Below are 19,749 nucleotides of genomic sequence, written 5' to 3'. Positions count from 1 at the left end.
CTCACGTGCGCATGATGTGTTCCTTTGGTTCCTTGCTATTGGCCTCCCCTTCCTGTCACCCTGGCCTTGAACCTTTAGCTCCTATGAGAACTTGGGTTTGCAGATTTCTGATGACATTCGAAGTGTAGATCTGTGTTGCCTTTGTTTCCTGTCCTTGGGTCAGAGATGAAGGTGGGAAAAGTCATCCAACTCTGAAAGCAGCAAAAAGAAAGATCAAGTGTGCTCTGCTCCCGGCACCTCAGGCTTGAAAGCAATGGCCAGCTATGTACTTCATGTTGTACACAATCAACGTTAGGGACTCACAGACACATGTGACATGAAATTGCACTGAAAGAAATCTTGTTACCAAACTTTTGCCTTGCAGAAGACAGTTTAGGGACACCGCCCCTCGCCCACACTGTCATTTCCAGTCTAGCCAATGCCCAGTCACACTGACACATGTAGCCACACAGCTGTGACATCCTCCTGGAGCACTCCTGGTCCTCCTGCCCCCTGGTCTGGCCATCCCTACACACCCCCAGTCGTCCTGAGTGTACCCTGTTGTGGCACTTGTCACACAAGGCTGTCATTTTTTGTCTCTCAGTCTGTCGTTTCTGCTTGGAGTAGATCTCTCTCACATTCCTGGCTGGATGACAGGCAGATGAATGGTTTCGGGATCTTTTGTCCTGGAATAGCAGGCAACCTTCAAGAACCTGACGGGCAGGGGGAATCTCTCTCTCTCTCTCTGTGTGCCCCCAGCCTTGGAAGAACATAGTGCTCAGGACAAGGGACTTGGGAGTCCTCCCAGATGAAGTTTGTTCTATGAAGGTGGCTTCCTTCTGAGAACATTATGGAACCACATTGCACGGCCATTCCTGTGGGACAGAAAACATGCTGCTATATTATATCCCCCCTTGCACCCTGTGGCTAACAAAGAGGAAACACATACTCACCCTCACAAGTTCACATTTACACCTCTGTTTCTTAGCATCACTACCATGTAAACAACAGTGAATTCCTGTTGGGCTGCAGACCTGTAGATGTGCCATTCAAGGTGTCCATAGAGGAGGATGGAGATGGCGTTCTCACTAAAAGGTTGGAAGTCCTTGCCCTGGGAGTGAAGAAATTAGATTTTACCCAGAAGGCACTATGTTCTACTCAAAGAAGTGACGTGATCCTAGGATCTTTGAGACCAGGGACTGGCACAGACTTTCCTGTAAAGTCTTCTGTAAAGATTTTCTGTTAGGTGTGACAGTCCATGTAGTGTCTCCAACGATGACTCCACTCTTGCACTGTGGCTTGAAAGCAGCCACAGATCATCCATAACTAATGTTCTGGCCACACTTGATTGATAGAATATGGGGGAGGTCCCGTGGGTGGTAGTTTCCCACACTCCAGATCTGCAACATGATGGATGATGGGGGAGAGGGCTCTTCTTTTCCAGGGGCAGAGTAGGAATACACTGGGATCTATCCAATCTGACCGCAGCCCCTCCACTTGAAAGGAAAAAAAAAATGATAGTGAGATTGGCAAACAATGAAGGCCTCCCCATTTCTCTGTAGGCCTTGAGCTTCCCACAACATGTTTGTCTGTGGTTGAATTCCATGTATGTATTGTTCGGCTGAGTAAGTCCCCATTGCCTGGCAGGTATATGTTGTGGGTTATATACACCACACAGATGGTCATCTTATTCAGGCCAAGACCATGAGCACACTTAGGGTTCTCCTGAGTTAGCAGAAGATCTAGCATGTGTGGGCTTTAGGATGAGTATGATTCGGCCTTCAGCAATGTTACAGAACACCTGGCTTCCTAGGCCCTCTGTGGCACTGGCATGGGCCTGGCCTAGGCCACTTCTGCCGTCGTGATGGAAAAGCCCCTGGCCTGGGTGGTCCACCCCATGCTTGGCTCTGCCAGCTGAGACCTGAGGTTTCTCCCACCTCATTGGCTGGGACCAGGTCACATGTCCATGGATGAGCCAATCCCTGGTGCCAGGGAGTGGAGACATGGAGATTGGCACCAGTTGTTAGGATGTCTGTTGTAATGACTTTTCTAATGGCTGCGGCGGCAAGATTTCCTGGGATGCACCTGTTAATAAAATGAATATTAATTTCTGATAGTAGGTGTGTCCAAGGTGCTGGTTTAGCACCTTGCACCTCAGCCCCAGCACCTCGGTATTACTGTACTACTCTGCAGAGACAATGGCTGAGAATGAGCAAAGTGGATGGAAACTGGTCTGGAGTACACAAGGGAAGGGTGTGTGTGTGTGTATGTGTGTGTGTGTGTGTGTGTGTTTAGGGGAATGGGGACAATAGCTCTGGCCAAGCTGTATCTCCAGTTTACCTAGGTTCAAGAAGGTGCTGGGAATCTGTGCTATTTCACTGTCCATCATTTTGCAGATGGAGAATATGCCTTTTGCATGGAGTATGGCAAGACTTTTTCCAAGTATTCTCTAGTTGGTACGGAAGTCAGGGAGACCGCACCCTCTGTCTGCTAGGAGAGGCGTGAGAGGTTGAGTGCTCTCATTAGGTGTCTGGCTTTCGCAGGGCTCAACTGTGAGCTTGCACACAGGACTGATGAGGACAGTTCACGGTTTTGTTCTGAGGATGGAGTATTGGAAGAATGTGATGCCCATGTAATCCCGGGCAGGGGACAGACCTGGAGTCCACTGTAGAGTTACTTTGTGGGAAAGGTGGTCATCTGCAGCATCCGCTTCATGAGACATCTGTCCTTTATTGAATTCTGGGTGTGGTTTCTGTGACTGTGTCCTAATGGCTGGGATTTCCAAGGAGTGGGATTTTTTGGCTTCACTGTAACAGTTGGTCCACTGGGACTGGGCAAGTCCTATTCTGCTGCTGAGAAGACTGTCTCTAGCCAATGGAGTGTGTATTACAAGCCTAGAGGTCAAAGGTGAGGTGGTTACAGTGGTCAACAGGCTGTTGTTATTGATGATTTTTATGGGTGAATTGCATAGGATGAGATGTTAGATCTTATGGTTAGAGATCCTCATTACATGCCCATAAAGGGTGCTTTTTCTGAGTTTCATATTTGATACCTTTTTATTGCTTCTGATAGCCCTCCTGTACATGGTATTCCAATGAGCAGTGCATTACAGCATTGCCTGCATTGTACCCGTGTGTTGATGAGAATTTGAGAAAGGAAAATGTTGTCAATGCTTCCAAAAAATTGTACACTGGAACATCCAAATAATAAAAATTTATTTTAATTTTTAAGGTTTTTTTTTTAAATCTATGTGAGAGAGAGAGAGAGAGAGAGAATGAGAGAGAGCATGAAAGGGGAGAAGGTCAGAGGGAGAAGCATACTCCCCTTGGAAGTGGGAGCCCAATGTGGGACTCAATCCCAGGACTTCGGGATCATAACCTGAGCTGAAGGCAATTGCCTAACCAACTGAGCCACCCAGACACCCTAAAATTTTATTTTTGACACAAATTAGGAAGTGTCCTGCTGTGATTCTTAGTTTAAACCAGGGAAGGGGGCCCTCTTTCAGTACTGGTAACGAGTACCATAGGCCTTCCTAGGGAAATTTATCAGATTCTGTTGGAAACTTGGTCTTTGTTATTGTGGAATAATCATGAGTCGACCTATTGTTTTTCTCCTGTTTCATTTTCCATGAACATTTCCATAATATTTGGTTTCAGTCCTCTACCATTGTGAAATCATCCCAACTTTGGCACCAGTTCGCCCTTCTCTGCCAAGGGTATGTTTGGTCCAAGAAAAAAGCTGCTTCTGGGTGACTGGGAGACTCTAGGACCAGAATGCTGTCAGTAGGGAGTTACTGGGATCCTGAACTCCAAACCAGCTCCTGACACCCAGACGAAATACATTTCAGATTTAGAAACTTCAGATAGAAATTGTGTGCCCATCGTGACAACTGAAGAAAATGTGTCATCCCAAACCTAACCTTAAATACTAACTTTAATGCTGAAAACTAACCTGACCTTAAAGCCCAAATTGGAACCCTGAATCCCAAAACTGAAATTGAACCCGAAGCCTGGACTCTGAGCCTGAGCCATGGATTCAAGCCCTGAACCACGAACCCAAACCCTAAACCAGAACTCTGAGCCATGAACCCTGAACCCAAATCCCAGCATGAATGCAAACCCCAAATTTGATCTTGAACTTTATCCCATAAGCCCTGAGTCTTGAACCCTAAACCATAAACCTAAAGCCCTAAACTCTTAACTGTTCCTTTGCCCCTCACTCTAAATCCTCACCCTGAACCTAAACCCATACCCTGATCTAGAACTCTGATTGAAACCTGAGCCTGAACCCAAATTTATAAACCCTTCATCACACTTTGTTTATGCATTCACCATTGGTGGATATTTGCAATTTCTACCTTTTGATTCTTATGAGCACTGTGCATGTTGGGGGCTAGGGTTAGGGTCTTGGATTGGGGTCAGGGCCAGGCTTGAGATCAAGTTGAGGACAGTGTGTGGGTCTGTGTCAGGGCCAGGGTCATTTTCGGTGCCACTGTTGTCATTCCAAATTGTTTCCAATTAATTGTTCCTTAGCTATTTTTGGAGAAGTTGGGGGATATTGGGCTCCGTGCAGCTTGAATTTCCAAAATGAGATGGCTTCAGCTGGACCCTGAGAGGAAGCAGTTGCTTCCATTGAAGGGCAAGTGCCCCAAGTCCTGCACTGCCTCCACCGCCTGCAGAGGGTGCCAGACCCCAGCTCCCGCCCTGAGCCGGGCCTGCACAGCCACAGCTGGGACAGGAGCCCAGCCTCCTCAGGACCAGCTGTGGAGACTTCTGGAGGACGTGGGGCTGCTCCCACCCTGACAGGACAAGCTGGGGAGGATGTGAGTCCACATCCACACTGAAAGGACCCGCTGTGGAGGACGTGGGACCATGTCCACACTGACAGCAGTCTGGCCACTGGAGGAGAAGGTGGGGAGAAGCTGTCTGAGTGGGGACTGGTGAGGGGGTACGTGGTCTCAGGACCCCACAGAGGAAGGGCGTGCTGTGTGGACACTGGGGCTTCTGTGGTTTTGTGTGTGGTGATGTGACCTCCTGCAGTGCTGTTTGCGGGGCTGTGGGGTCTCCACTTTCTGGGCTCAGATATGTGCCCTGGATCCTGTGTCTGTATTTATGCACTTGTGGATTTGGTTCCTGGGACTCCTCAGACAGTCTGCAGTCAGGGAGCGGCTGCCCACATCAGTGCTCATGCTCCCCACCTCAGTGCTCGTGCTCCCCCTGCCTCGGCCCTGCAGGGTCCTTTGCATGTCCACACCTGCCTCAGGGTTGGTCCGGAGTCTGGAAGTTCGGGAGCGACAGCGCAGACTCTGTAGATGGCTTTGGGGGAAAGGAGGTATCTTCCCAGTGTCAGTTCTTCCCTGAACATATAGTGTCTTCCTGTCTCCGTATGTCTCCCTACCTGCCTGTCATCAGTGTCTCATGGCTGTCAGAGGACAGGTCTGTCACCCCCTTGGTTCAGGGGACTCCTAGGTATCTTGTTCTTTTGGATGTGGTAGTAAATGAGATTGTTCTCCATAGTCTCTTTCTGATGGTGCCTTTGGAGCACGTAGAAATGCAATTGATTTGTTTATATTGATTTTGTTCCTTGCAAGTTTCTAGAATTTATTAGTTCTGTTCGCCTTAAACTCAAAAGGCCAGTTATTTGACCAGCAACATGGGTTTGAGCAGAGAATGGCAATCTGGGATGAGCAAGCTACAGTCCCATCACAGGCAAGTGCAAGAAACAAAGGAGAGGAACAGTATTTCCTCCTGAAGAAGGAGGAAGAAGTTGGGAGGGGTGCTTGGAAGGAAAGTCCCCTGGAGAAAGGCAGGGTTTCGGGGTGATGGAGGATTCTCACCAGCTGAGCAGTGGGGATGGTGATTTCTTGTAGGAGATGAACCCTCCAGCTACCTGTGTGGGGCCTGGAATGGATGAGTCTCTCCCATGGGGGATTGTAATGTGGGGTCTGTAATGGGCACTGAGCGCCAGGCGCCCCCTTCTAGCCTCGCGTTCCGGTGTCCCCAGACCACTTTACTGAGGCTTCCCTTCCTGCTTTTTCACAATTCTAACCTGGTTGTGGTGGAGCCTTGTGGAAAACTGGAATTCCATATCCTACTGCTTCTACTGCACCCAAGACACAGGGGTCCCCAGTTTAAACCTCCACCTAGTCTCTTGCTAACATGTGTCCTCCTACAAGGGTGAGTGGCCTCTCCAAGGTGGATGACCTGTATGTGGGAGGGCTTGGCCTCCATCCTGAAGTCTGATGTCCTCTCTGTTTCTGTGACATGGTGCTAACGTGGATGTTTGGAAGAGTCGTTTACTCTGAGTTGATTTCAAATCTTCATTAACTTGTCACAGCAGCACAAATATGCTGATAACCAAATATGGAAATAACCACACTCAGACTCCCCAGCTGTCATTTCTTTACCATGTTTGCCACTTCACACAGGCTACTTTGGTGCATTTTACCTCAAAGAGGGACACTGTCCCATGAAACCACCAGGTAACCCCAAGGGAGGAAATCATGATGGTTCCCACATTTGAACCCAGACCACAGGCCGACTTCAGCTGTCACCACCTGCCCAATGGTCTGAAATTCTCCATTTGGATCCAGTTTTCTTCTTCTGCAATTTCTTCCAGGACTTTCCCTTATTTTGGTAACCTTGATGGACTTAAGGAGCATAGACGGTTCCCATCTAAGTGGTATTTCTATATGTTATGTCACTGGGGCTGTTTTCAGTGTCCGTCCACATTGTTACATACATCAGTCCTTCCTTCACTTTTTCACAGTGATTAAACATAAGAACATTGACCCCTTAAAGCATTTCAGGTACACAATTCTCTGGCCTTAGCTGAATTCCCATGGTCGTACATCATTCTCTAGAATTTTCTCATTCTCCCCAAGGGAGACTGTATGCATGAAACATCAACTCCCCATTGTCCTTTCCCCTGGCCACTGCAGCCACATACAATATTGTGTGTCTGGATACTTCATATAAGTGGAATCATACAGTATCTTAGGCTGGGGTTAGGTTTGGAGTTTGGGCAGGCACAGGGAAGTACCCTTAGTGCCTGTGGAAAAAAAAAATCAGTCTCAGGGGACCTGGGTGGCTCAGTCATTAAGCATTTGCCCTAGGCTCAGGCTGTGATCCTGGGGTCCTGGGATCGAACTCCACCATGTTGGGCTCCCTGCTCAGTGGGGAGCATGATTCTCCCTCTTCAATACCTTGTGTTCCCTCTCTAGTTGTCTCTCTGTCATATAAATAAATAAAACCTTAAAAAAATCAGTCTCATGGGGTTCACCACCCTTGCTGACAATGGGGAAGCTGCTGTCCCCACAAGTAGTCCCCTCAGAGAGATAAGACTTCCAGCTTCTTGGGGCCAGGGAGATGTAGCCCTGGACCTAGAAGCTTACATTCTTGGATTCATGTCAGGGGCCTAAGCAAGCCCCATCATCTTCCAGCAGTCCTCTTTCCCTTTCCCTGCCCATGGGCTTGACCTGATTCCTGATATGGGGGAGTTTGAGGGTAACCCCTCCTAGGAATATCTGTGGTCGATTGATGGACCTTGCAGGCCCAGTAGCCTTCAAGGGAGGACCCTATGGGGGTGGAGACAGCTCTATGGGGGCCAGCAACAGCCCTCTCCAAGCAAAGGAGGCCAGCCCTGCTGATTCTAGCCTGTTTGTAGGCCATAGAAAGGAGGGCTATGCCCAAAGTTGCTCCACTCCTGGCAGGTGGGGACAGGACCTGCAGGGGACCAGCCAGGGAGGGCACCTGCAGGTTTTGCCTGGGAGCTCGGCACAGGGTGAGTGTTCCTGGCTCCAGCATGCTGACTGTGAGGTTGGTTTCCTACCTCTGAAGCCTCAGGCTCCCCTTTGTATGATGGAGTACTGTTGGCCCCCATCCCTGGAAGCAGAAGGTGGGGAGGCCCCACAAGCAGATTTGCTCAGGAAAGACTGGGAGAGTGGCTGTTCTTTAAAGCAGCCCAGGGCCTGCCCCCTTGAAGAAGGTGCCCACGTCCATGGTCCCCAGCTCTGGGTTCCTGCCACCAGCCTCTGACAGGGACCCTCCTCCTACCTTGTCCCTCATCCCTGTAGATAGGTGGTCTTCCTGGAGTTGTTCCTGCAGAGGGCAGAGAAGCCCATCATGGTGGGACACAGGGTCACCTACTAGGTCTTCACTGACCAGCAGGCTGCCAGAACCATGTGCCCCCTGGGAGGGCTAGAAGGTGGTGGTCTTAGAGGTCCCCAGCACCCCACCCTGGCAGGATGTGTCCATGCAGCACAGGGCGATGGTCAGCTGCTTCTGTGAGCAGCGCTTCCTCTGTGAGGTGGACGACCTGGTGTTTGCAGATGTAGACATGAAGTTCTGCGATCATGTGGGCATGGAGATCCTGTCGCCCTTCTTTGGCACCCTGAAACCCAGTTTCTACGGGTGGCCTGTGAAGACTTCAGCTACCAGTGCTGGCCACAGTTCTAGGCCCAGATCCCCAGGAACCAGGGCAACATTTACGACATGGGAGCCTCTTTTGGGGGGTTGGTGGTAGAGGTTCACTGACTGACCTTGGCCTGTCACCAGGTGATGGGGGTCAACCTGGCCAATGCGGTTGAGGTTGTGTGGCGTGATGAGAGCCACTTGAACAGGTACCTGCAGGACCACAAGCCCACCAAGGTGCTCTCCCTGGAGGACCTGTGGGATCTGTGGGACCTGTGGCTGCTGGGATGCCCTCCTCCCCCTCACCGTTTCATGAAGAAGCTGAGATTTGTGGCGGTGCCCAAGAATCACCAGGACATCTGGGACTCATGAGGGGCTGTCCGTCTCCGTCAGGAGGTACTGTTCTGAGCCAGAGCTCTCAGAGCAGGTTCCTACTTCGGTCCCCTCCAGGGAGATCATGGAGCCCAGCACTGGCCACACAGGCATGTCAGGCCCCCAGCTGTACCCACACACAGGAGGCCTGCCTGGGGACACAAGGTCCTCTCTGTGGTCACTACATTCTGATAACTTGTAGGTCATTTGCAGCTATGAATGGCTCCAGCTTTATGTCAGATGTTTTCCTGTGTCAATGCTGAGCAACTGTCTTTAAAAAAGAACAGTAGAGGGAAAAGGTTTTCTTCCTGGTTCTAGACAGATAACACCTGGTGGGGCTGGGAGTGAGGGTCCTGCAGCACCTGGGGAGCCAGGATGGCCTCTGGTTGGAGCACGTGGGGGGCCAGGATGGCCTCAAGGACCTCCCGGTCCCTGCACCTTGACATGGCCATGGGGCTTCGGGTGCAGGGGTGCACCGAGCCACTCTAAGATCTCCAGTCCTCTGACCGCCAGAGGCCTTGGCAATGGCCACTAGCTCAGCCTCCAGGAGCATGGAGCCCTCTGGGTTATGTACAGTTTCTGCCTTGGTTTTATTTATTTATTTTTAAATTTAATTTAATTTTTAAAATTTAAATTCATTAGCCAACATATAGTACATCAGTAGATTTTAATGTGTTCAGTGATTCGTTAGTTTCCTATAACACCCAGTGCTCATCACAGCATGTGCCTTCCTTAATACCTGTCACCCAGCTACTCCTTCCCCCCATCCCCTCCCTTCTGTAACCCTCAGTTTGGTTCCTAGAGTCCAGAGTCTCTCATGGTTTGTCTCCCTCTCTGATTTCTTCCCATTCAGTTTTCCCTCCCTTCCCCTGTGGTCCTCCACTCTATTCCTTATGTTCCATGTATGAGTGAAACCATATGATAATTGTCCTTTCTCTGCTTGACTTATTTCACTCAGCATAATCCCCTCCAGTTCCATCCCTGTCAATGAAAATTATGGATATTCATTCTTTCTGATGGCTGAGAAATATTCCATTGTCTATATGGACCACATCTTTATCCATTCATTTGTTGAAAGACATCTAGGCTCTTTTCAGAGTTTGGCTATTGTGGACATTGCTGCTATGATTATTGGGGTACAGGTGGCCCTTCTTTTCACTACATCTATATCATTAGAGTAAATACCCAGGAGTGCAGTCGCTGAGTCACAGGGTAGCTCTATTTTCAATTTATTGAGGAACCTCCAGAATGTTTTCCGGTGTGACTGCACCAGTTTGCATTCTCACCAATGGTGTAAGAAGGTTCCCTTTTCTCCACAACCTTGCCAACACTTGTTGTTTCCTGTCCTGTTAATTTTAGCTATTCTAACTGGTGTAAGGTGGTCTCTCATTATAGTTTTGATTTGTAATTCCCTAATGTCGAGGGATGTTGAATACTTTTTTTGTGTCCGCTGGCCATTTGGATGTCTTCTTTGGAGAAATATCTGTTCATGTCTTTGGCCTATTTCTTGATTGGATTATTTGTTTTGTGGGTGTTGAATTTGGTAAGTTCTTTCTAGATTTTGGATACTGACCCTTTACCTGATACATCATTTGTGAATATCTTCTCCCATTCTGTCAGTTGTCTTTTGGCTTTGTTGACAGTTTCCTTTGCTGTGCAAAAGTTTTCTATCTTAACGAAATCCCAACAGTTCATTTTTGCTTTTGTTTCCCCTTGCCTTTGGAGATGTGTCTTGCAAGAAGTTGCTCTTGCTGAGGTGAAAGGGGTTGCTGCCTCTCTTCTCCTCAAGGATTTGGATGAATTCCTGTCTCACATTGAGGTCTTTCATCCATTTGGAGTCTATTTTTGTGTATGGAATAAGGAAATGGTCCATTCTCATTCTTCTGCATGTGGCTAACCCATGTTCCCAGTACCATTTACTGAATACACTTTTTCCCCCATTGGATCTTCTTTCCTGCTTTGAGGGAGATTAGTTGACCTAGAGTTGAGGGTCCATTTCTGGGCTCTCTATTCTGTTCCACTGATGTATGGGTCTGTTTTTGTGCCAGTACCATACCATCTTGATGATCACAGCTTTGTAATAGAACTTGAAGTCTGCAATTGGGTTGCCACCAGCTTTGGTTTTCTTCTTCAACATCCTTTTGGCTAGTTGGGTTTTTTTTTCTGCTTCCATACAAATTTGGGGATTATTTATGCCAGTTCTGTGAAAAATGTGGATGGTATTTTGATAGGGGTGGCATTGAATCTTTGGATTGTTCTAGGTAGCATAGACATTTTCACAATATTTGTTCTTCCAATCCATGAGCATGGAACGTTTTTCCATTTCTTTGTGTCTTCCTCCATTTCTTTCATGACTGCTGTATAGTTTTCTGAGTACAGATCCTTTGCTTCTTTGGTTAGATGGATTCCTAAGTATCTTATGGTTTTGGGTGCAATCATACATGGGGTAGACCCCTTCTCTTTCTTCTGTCACATTGTTGCTGTACACAAATGCAAGTGATTTCTGTGCATAGATTTTATATCCTGCCACTTTAGGGATAATTCCTGGGTGAGTTATAGCATTTTGGGGTGGAGTCTTTTGGGTTTTCCATAGAAAGTATCCTATTGTGTGCAGAGGTTGAGAGTTTGACTTCTTGTTTGCTGATTCAGATGACTTTTATCTCTTTTTGTTGTCTGATTGCTGAGGCTAGGAATTCTAGTACTATGTTGAGCAATAGTGATGAGAATGGGCATTCCTGTCGTGTTCCTGACCTGAAGGGAAAAGCTCTCAGTTTTCCCCATTGGGAAATGTGGGTTTCCCATAGATAGTCTTTATGATGTGGAGGTATGTACCTTCTATCCCTTCACAGCGAAGAGTTTTGATCAAGAAGAGATGCATTAATTTGTTGAATGCTTTTTCTGCATCTATTGAGACGATCCTATGGTTCTTATTCTTTCTTCTATTAAGGTAGTGGATTCCATTGATTGATTCGTGGTTGTGGAACCACCCTTGCAGCCCAGGAATAAATTCGATTTGGTTGTGGTGAATCATCCTTTTAATTACTGTTGGATCCTATTGGATCCTATTCCAATATGGAATATTCCTATTCCAATATTCCAATTGGATCCATTCCAATTTTTTTTTTTTGCATCCATATCCATATTCATCAGGGATAGTGGTCCGTAATTCTCCTTTTGGGTGGGGTCTTTGTCTGGTTTTGGGATCAAGGTAATGCCTCATCAAAAGGGTTTTGAAGTTTTCCTTCCAGTTCTATTTTTTGGAAAAGTTTCAGAAGAAGAGGTATTAAATCTTCTTTAAATATTTGGTAGGATTCCCCTGGGAAGCCATTTGGTGCTGGGCTCTTGTTTCTTGCTGGATTTTTTTTTTTAAGATTTTTTTTTATTTATTTATTTGACAGATCACAAGTAGGCAGAGAGGCAGGCAGAGAGAGACAAGAGGAGGAGGCATGCTCCCTGCTGAGCAGAGAGCCGGATGCAGGACTCGATCCCAGGACCCTGAGATCATGACCTGAGCCGAAGGCAGAGGCTTTAACCACTGAGCCACCCAGGCGCCCTCTTGCTGGATTTTTGATGACTGCTTCAATATCCTTGCTGATTATGGGTCTCTTCAGGTTTCCTTTTCTCTCTGGTTCAGTTTTGGTCATTTCTAAGTTTCTGGGAATGCATCCATTTCTTCAAGACTGCCTGATTTGTTGACATAGAGTTGCCATCCTATGTTCTTATAATTGTTTCTATTTCTTTGGTGTTGGGTGTCATCTCTCCTTCTTGATTCATGATTTTATTGATTCAGTTCCTTTTTCTTTTCTTTTAGAGAAGTCCGGCCAGGGGTGTAGCAGTCTTATTAATTCTTTCAAATAACCAGCTCCTACTCTCGTTGATCTGTTCTACTATTCTTTTGGTTTCTACTTCATTGATTTCTCCTTTAATCTTTATTATTTCTCTTCTCCTTTTGGGTTTAGGCTTTATGCTGCTCCTTCTCTGGATCCTTTAGCTGTAGGGTTACGTTGTATTTGTGAGATCTTTCTTGGTTCTTGAGAAAGGTCTTCCTTCTTTGGACTAAAGGACTATACTATACTTCCTTCTTTGGACTGAAGGACTATACCTATATACTATATACTATAGGACTTTGGACTATACTTCCCTCTTTGGACTGCCTTTGTTGCATCCCAAAGATATTGAACAGTTGTGTTTTCATTCTCATGTGTTTCCATGAATTTTTAAAATTCATCTTGGATTGACTGGTTGACCCATTCATTCTTTAGTAGGATGCTCTCTAGCCTCCATGTATTTGAGTTCTTTACAACTTTTCTCCTGTGATTGAGTTCCATTTTCAAAGCATTGTGGTCTGAAAATATGCAGGGAATGATCCCAATCCTTTGGGATGAGAATAAACATGGCAGCCTCCCAGTCTCTGGCCCTGGAGCTGAGAGCTTGGGGCCCCACTCCTCATTGTGCCCTCACAGAAAAGCGGTCAATCCTTCATGTCTCCTGGTTCTCTGTCCATACTCCATGCTCACTGGACCTGTAACCAAGCATTTCCATCTCTGGCACATGACCCTGTTTGGTGTCCAAACCCAGCAGACTCCGGCAGCATGCTCAGGCAACACTCCTGGGGAAGACAGGGGCTCTCCCCAATTGTGCCACTTTTTGGGTGCCTTCTCAAAGAGGAGTGGCCAGACTGTGCCATGGATCATGGTTGATGGCAGCCTCCAGCTTAGAGCCCACTCCTGGGCTCACTCTATGCAACCAGTTTCCTTGCTCTGCTACCTGGGAGCTCTGCTGCCCTCCAGCGCCCCTGGTCTTTCTGGGACCCTGAGGATCCTGAGACCACACTGTCCCATCGAAGGTTCCATTCCCTGCTTAGCCGGCTGAGTGACATCTCTCACCAGAGCAGACTTCTAAAGTTCCAATTTTGTGCTCTGCTGCCCCTAGCACTTGGTGGTAGCTGGCTGACTGAGGCTCCCTCCCCCCCACGGTTTATCTTCCCACCTGGCAACTTAGACTCACTTTTCTGTACCCCCTACCTTGCAGAAAGTGGTCGCTTTTCTGTTTGTAGAGTTGCAGCTATTCTTTTCTTTGATCTCTGCTTGAATTTTCAGGTGTTCAGAATGGTTTGCTATCTAGCTAAATTCCTTGGACCAGACAAAATTAAGGTCTCCTACTCCTCCGCCATCTTGGACTCTCTCTCTTCTTCTTCTTTCTCCAGAAAGCTTTGGGTATTCAGGGTCTTTTGTGATTCCATATAAATTTTAGGACTGTCTTCTATTTCTTGGAATATACCACACATGACCTTGCACTGCATCTCAACACTCCCTCTAGTGGTCGTAAGCAGCACTGCCATGCCTTCCAGTGTCTCACCCTGCAGTTCACCACTGCTTTCAGTGTTGGGATACTTCACTCACACTCCTTTCAGCATCCCGTATTGTAGTTTGTCACTGTCTCCAGTGGTGACAAGCTGCAAAATTACACCGTCCGTGGTCTCATGCTTATGTCAACACTGCCTCTGGTGGTGGTAAGTAGCACTGCAAATCCTTCAGGCTTCCTTCACACTGCCACTGACCACTGCCTCCAGTGTTGGGAACAGACACTGACTCTCCTTCCAGCGTCTCACCCTGCAGCTCACCTCTGCCTCCAGTGGTAGGAAACCGCACTGCCACTCGTCACAGCTGCTTACATTGCAGATCAATACTGTGTCCAGTGGCAGGATACTTCACTGTCACTCCTTCTAACATCTCACATGGTGGCTCAGCATTGCCCCCAGTGAGGACAAGCTGCATAGCCACACTGTCCATGGTCTTGTACTGCATCTCAGCACTGCTTCTAGTGGCCATAAGCAGAACTGCAAGGCCTTTGGGCATCGCTCACACTGCAGCTGACCACTGTCTCCAGTGATAGGAACCTGCACTGCTATCCCTTCCAGGGTCTTGCAGTGCAGCTCACCAATGTGTGCAATGGTGTGAAAGCTCATTGCAACTTCTTACAGCCTCTCTCACTGGAGCTCACCACTGCTTCTAGTGGCAGCAAGCTGCAGTGTCATGTCTTCTAGCACCTCTCACGTGTGCAGCTCACCACAGCCTCCTGGTGGGAACTGGCACTGCCACTTCTTCTAGCATCTCTCACTGCAGCTCACCACTGCCACCAGTGGTGGTAATTTGCACTCCAGCTTGAGTTATCATGAGATTTGGGCTGAGATCACATGAGATTCGGAGTGGGTCACATGATTTCCCTGAGTTCTCACAATACTTGAAATGAGTTCTGACGAGATTTTTGTAGCAATCTTGTGAGAAATGCCTGGCTTCTCAGGAGATTTGGTCTGAGATTGGAAGAGATTTGGACTGAGAGCTCTCAAAATTTGGAGTAAGTTCTCATGAGATTTGGACTGAGACCTCACAAGACTATGGACCAGGCTCACGTGATTTCCTTGAGGGCTCAATGATGTTGGAAACAAGTTATCAGGAGATTTCTGCCCAATTCCCATGAGATCTCTACCCAAATAGATATTGATATCGATACTGAAATTGATATCAATAATAAAAAAAAATAAAGAGAGAAAGAAAAAGAGAGAAAGGAGAGGGATATAGAGTCCCAAGCAGATTCTGCCATAAGTGTGGAGCCTGATGCCGGGCTCCATTTCATGACCTTGAGATCATGACCTGAGCTGAAATGAAGACTTCATTACTTAACCAACTGAGTACCCAGGCACCCCAAAACCAAAAATTACTTGATAATTACTTTTGCAACTCTTCCCCTCAAGGATATTTAAGGATGAAGAACAAAAGAGAGCTGCTAGGAAGCTTTTAAGAAAATTTTCCTATTTCCTTCTATACTACATTTCAAAATAGAAATATTTAAAATGTGAGTGGGGGTGGGGGCATATGACTTCTAGTTATTAGCACAAATGAGGAATTGGCAACAAATGACATGTTAGACCAGGTGATATCTAGAGCTCAATGCTATTAGGAAGGAGATATTTCTCAAGTAATTTCAAGGTTCAGATTTTTATCCCCTTAGATAGTTTAACATATGGAATGACATCCATAAGCCTAGACCATGGATGTCAACTTTGGAAATCCCTGATTAGGGGGTGTTGTTGGTATTCCCATGGATGGATGGGGATTTATCCTTCATCATCTTCTTGTGGGATCTTCCCACCCATCTTCTTTGCACTTTGCTTTTTTCTCATGATCTCCCTACTTTCCACCTTCTTTTGCAAGTGTTTTATTTAGCATTAGAGATAATAATAATTTTCTTGGATACTATCTGAATCTTCTTATATTAAACATCTTTTGTTAATAATTTTTTCTGTGATTCTTCCCACCATTTGTAGAGGAAAACTCATGTAACACAGTTCTAGGTGAGTATGGGAGGGAGAGAGGAAGGGAGGAGAAGGTTCTTCCTACTGCTGCTAAAAATGTTTTGGGATGACATCTATATAGCCAAGAGTGATATTAACATATTTAATAATCAGTACTACATAGGGCCCAATCATTTGTTCAGAATGGATGCAAATAGCAGGGCTGGATCAGGGTCCTAGAGACCTCCTGCTGTGCCAAGTTTACCTCATTGGCTGCTGGACCAAGAGTACGGAAGGTGGGGCTCCAGGCAGCAGATATTATAAATCAGCATTTTAATAACGGATATGGCTGTTTCTATCCCTATTGACTGATTACCAGGTCCACACTCAGTGGTTCCATGATATAACCTCTCCAAATCTTTCTTTCCTTTGTGCAAACAATCACTTCAGAGTCAAAGGCAAATGACCCTTCTTTATGGGTAAGAAGGGAGTGATGGATTTCGTTAGATTTTAAGTTGGTTTTGGTTTGCAAATGTTTTACTACACTTTTTTCAAAAAAGATTTTTATTTATTTATTTATTTGATAGAGAAACAGTGAGAGAGGGAACACAAGTAGGGGAGTGGGAGAGGAAGAAGCAGACTTCCCACCAAACAGGGAGACTGATGCGGGGCTTGATTCCAGGACCCTGGGATCATGACCTGAGCCAAAGGCAGACGCTTAATGACTGAGCCACCTATGCGCCCCAAAACGTTCTATATTTTTATGTAACCATATAAACATTTATCCTTTATGCTTTTGTTGCATTGCCCTTATGCTCATAGAGAACTTCCTTATATAGATGTCAGCTAAATAGTAAGCTATATTTTCTCTGAGTTATTAAGGATGATATCATTTTTTTTTAAAGATTTTTTTATTTATTTGAGAGAGTGAGCAGGAGAGAGTGAGCATGATCGGGGGTGGCACAGAAGGAGGAGGAAAAGCAGACTCCCTTCCAAGCAAGGAGTCTGACAAGTGGCTCAATCCCAGGACCCAAGGACCCCAGGATCATGACCTGAGCAGAAGACAGATGCTTTACTAATAGAGCTATCCAGGGGCCATGCTGATATTGTTTTTAAATTCAACTCTTATTTGCTACCTTTAGGCATCTTTTAGTTTCTAATGTCATATGCAGCTCTTACCTGCTTTTTTATGCAAAGCTCTAATTTTCTCAACATCATAATTTGAATAATATATTATTTTCCTATTGATTCATATTATATTCTTAATCAGGTTTTAGGTTCTTTTATCTACCATAAGAATTATAAGAGCTCAGGAATTATCTATTTTGGTCCATTAATTGGTCTCAGTTATCATAATTTCACATGCATCACTATCAAGGAACAGAATAAAATGCCCCCTGAAAGTATACAACATGATAATATAATTGAATTTTTATCTGAGCCTGAGCTTCTGGAAAACATCAAAGTTTAAGAAATCACCCACCCTCTTGTGCTCCAGAAAAGACTTGTTGCAAAGAAGCACCATTCCCATATACCTTGAATAAGACTACAGATGCCTTCTTTCTTTACTTATCATAAGACCACATACAGACCTCGAAATTCTATTCATAAATGATTAACTGAACTGTTTAATCCCACTGATCAATGGGAACAAATGCTTGTTCAACAAACCTGGGTTAAGATGCCTTCCTTCCTCCAGGCCCTAAGCTTCGATTTATACTCTGTTTGAGCCAGTATACCACCCCTCCTTAATTGCACCTCCAGAGATGAGGCTGGCCTTATAAAAATAATAAAAATAATTTTCCAATCCTATTCTTACTTCACTATGCCACACTACTCCTTGTTTATTCCTCCTATAAAAAACAAATTCTTTTTACTCTTGAAAAGCTTTCAGATCTTATGGTAACAGAGTTCTTGTATAGTACTTCCTTTCCCTCCTTGAAACAATCCTTACAATACTATCTCTCTTTACTAAACCTCATTTGCTTATTTGAAAAGACTCACTCATTACCTTTTACGACTAAATTTTTCTTTCCTATTCTTACATGCTCCTAAGAACAAATTATTTTGCTAAATCTGTCCCCCCCATTTAAGCTTTTTATTTTTATTTTTTTTAATTTATTTATTTATTTATTTTTTTTCTAGAGAGATAGAGATCACAAGTAGGCAGAGAGGCAGGCAGAGAGACAGGTGGAAGCGAGCTCTCCCCCGAGCAGAGAGCCCGATGTGGGGCTCGATCCCAGGACCCTGAGATCGTGACCTGAGCTGAAGGCAGAGGCTTAACCCACTGAGCCACCAAGGCACCCCAAGCTTTTTAAAAACTTAAACCAACAAACCAAAAAAGCAGAAACAGATCCATGAATACAGAGAACAAACTGATGTTTGCCAGAGGGGAGGGAGGTGGAGGGATGAACAAAATGGGGTATGGCGAGTGGGAGGTACAGTCTTCCACTTATGCAATGAATAAATCATGGGAATGAAAGTCAGCATAGGGAATAGGGTCAATGGTACTGGAATGGTGGCTACACTTGTGGTGAGCTCAAGGTAATGTACAGACTTGTTAAATCACAATGTTTCATACCTGAAACTAATGTGACATTATGTGTCAACTACAGGTCAAAAAAATTACTGAGGCATAATTGATATACAACTACTACATCCATTTAAAAGGTACAGTTTGATGAGAATTGCCATGTGTATAATCTCTGTGAAACTCCCATTCCAAATGATAAATGGAACATTTCTATCACCCCTAAAAGTTTCCTTGAGTCTCATATGAGTCTCTTGCAGACAGTGTATCAATGGGTCTTGCTTTATTTATCCAATCTGACACCCTGTGTCTTTTGACTGGGGGCATTTAGTCCATTTACATTTGGAGTTACTATTAAAAGATATGAATTTAGGGGTGCCTGGGTGGCTTAGTCGTTAAGCGTCTGCCTTTGGCCAGGATATGATCCCAGGGTACTGGGGTTGAGCCCTGCATCAGGATCCCTGCTCAGCAGGAAGCCTGGTTCTCCCTTTCACTAACCCTGCTTGTATTCTGTCTGTCTCTGTCAAATAAACAAAAAAAATCTTAAAAAAAAAAGAAAAAAGAGAGATACGAATTTAGTGCCATTGTATTACCTGTAAAGTCACTGTTTCTGTATGTTGTCTCCCTTCCTTTCTTGTCTATGTTCCTTTTGGGCTCTCTTTGCTTAAAGGATCCCCTTCCACGTTTCTTTCAGGGCTGGTTTGGTGATCACAAGTTCTTTTAGTTTCTGTTTGTCCTGGAAGTTTTTATCTCTCCTTCTATTTTGAATGGCATCCTTGCTGGTTAAAGTATTTTGGCCTGCATATTCTTCTCATTTAGCACTCTGAATATATCATACCTTTCTGGCCTGCCAGGACTCCGTGGGTAGGTCTGCTGCCAATCTAATGTTTCTACTACTGTAGGTTATGAACCTCTTATCCCAAGATGCTTTCAGGATTTTCTCTTTGTCTCTGAAATTTGAAAGTTTCACTATTACATGTAAAGGTGTTGACCTATATTTATTGATTTTTGGGAGGATTCTCTATGCCTCCTGAACTTGAATGCCTACTTCCCCAGATTAGGTAAGTTCTTCACTATAATTTGCCCCAATATACCTTTGGCCCCTCTGTTTCTCTTTCCCCTTCTTCTGGGATCCCAATTATTCCAACATTATTTCACTTTAT

At 45.5% G+C, this 19,749-nt stretch overlaps 1 pseudogene; it reads left to right on the top strand.

The window, feature by feature from the left end:
• The first annotated feature begins 8,069 nt into the window (after positions 1–8,069).
• LOC116859895 lies at positions 8,070–8,762 on the top strand (annotated as a pseudogene).
• Positions 8,763–19,749: the final 10,987 nt, after the last annotated feature.

Source organism: Lontra canadensis, unplaced genomic scaffold, assembly GCF_010015895.1.
Source record: "Lontra canadensis isolate GAN:19392208 unplaced genomic scaffold, GSC_riverotter_1.0 scaffold167, whole genome shotgun sequence".
Taxonomy (NCBI): domain Eukaryota; kingdom Metazoa; phylum Chordata; class Mammalia; order Carnivora; family Mustelidae; genus Lontra; species Lontra canadensis.
The sequence above is the reverse complement of the archived record's forward strand: the minus strand, read 5'-3'. Positions and strand labels throughout refer to the sequence as shown.